The following is a 1,760-nucleotide window of genomic DNA, read 5'->3' as shown; positions in this document are numbered from 1 at the left end:
GAAGTAGTACACTATAGATGGGTGAGGGCTTAACCAATAAGAAGTAAGTTGATGGCTCTAAAAAGACTCCAAATTCAAGATAAGGGTCGAGCCAGCTCAGACCAGTTAGGGTCAACCTGAAGACACTTGAAAAATGTTAGTAAGCCTGCTTAATGAACCTCATTACTATTATCTGACACACCCCACATAAAATTAGAGCCTCATTAACGAGTCATGAGATGTATGACCAAGGGACCCTTGCACTCAGGGCCCATCCCTCCCTAAGAGGGGTGGAGCCTACTTCTGGCCAGAAACGTCTAATCCTCTGGACCTTCTCTGTAACAAACTTTCTTGATACTAAATTTTAGGTGTCAAACGTATTTCTAATGCTCCTGTGACCTTAGCTTCCCAGCTCCCCTGACTAAGTGTCACCCTCCTCTAACTCATGCTCCATGTATCTGCCAGAGGGATTCCTACAGTGCAGGACTGACAATATCACTCCCCTGCTCAATAAACTCCACTGACTCCTTATTGATTCAATGATCAAGTCGTATTTTACCTTATCCTATTTTATTTCTATTGTTGTGTTAGTTTTGTGATGGCAAAACTCTTGGCAGCTCAAGGTCACACAGGTGGTAAGTAGCAGATTGGGGATTTGAACCCAGCTCTTTTGACTTTAAATCCATTACTTCCCAGTGTGCCAGCACTGCCTCCCCAAGGTGACAGTCAGAATGGCTTCCCTGGTTGTTGCAAAAGCTCCCTGTAGGACACTGGCAAGAACTAAGGAATCTTGGGAAATTTGGAGTCTGACAATTCTTCACCAAGTTGTTACAAGCTGATGACCCACTGTCAGAGGGACAGGGAAGAATCACAGCACTTGGAAATGGAAAGCCATTCACATTTGGTCAGGGTTTCCCGACATTAGTTTAATTTGGGGGGGGGGGGGGGGGGGGGGTTGGAGGGAAGTGAGGGAAGCTCTGGACACAATTTCACCATGGTAGTAATCTCCAGATCCCTCTACCAAAGCAGCCTGACAATTGTCCTGCAACACATAGTCTTAGAAAGTGGCCACCAATTTATCCTTCTCTATTTTGTTTTTAAATAGGTATTTGTTTGCTTTCACATCCACTAGATTTTTCAAAGAAGTTTTATTGATGTGTTTTTACATTACAGATATTTGCAGATTACTCTTACTTCACCAGAGGTCAAAGGTGACCTTAACTGAAAGTGCCTTCCTCAGTCCCTAGTAATTACAGTGCCTTCCCTCATTTAATTATTCTCTATTTTTTTGTATATAGCTTACTTTGCATATATTTGTTTGCATGTTGTCTCTCTTCGACTACAAGATCCTTGAGGGCAGGGACTATCTTTTGCCTCTTTTTGTATCCAAAGCATTTGGCTTAGCAGCTGGCACATAGTAGGTACCTAATAACCATTTCTTGATTGATTGATGTACCACTCCACATTTGTAGCACCCCCTTTACATCTCTACTTTTAAAAATTCTACACCAAATTCATTGGATATGTGTTCTGTTCTCCTTTCACCACTTCAGATAAAAGGGAAGTTCTAGTGATAGACCCTTTCCCCACTCCTATCAGGTTTGAGTATGATTCTACTTAAACAACCTTTAAATGTCTTAACAATTAGTCCATTTTTTCTGCCAAGAGAACACTTTTAATATCTCCTCACTTTGTTTTAGATTGCAAGCTACACATCATCGAGGGCTTCTTTCTTTCCTTCCTTCCTTCCTTCCTTCCTTCCTTCCTTCCTTCCTTCCTTC

This window comes from Vombatus ursinus, unplaced genomic scaffold, assembly GCF_900497805.2.
Source record: "Vombatus ursinus unplaced genomic scaffold, bare-nosed wombat genome assembly UNPS02014798.1, whole genome shotgun sequence".
Lineage (NCBI taxonomy): Eukaryota > Metazoa > Chordata > Mammalia > Diprotodontia > Vombatidae > Vombatus > Vombatus ursinus.
Note: the sequence above shows the minus strand (reverse complement) of the source record.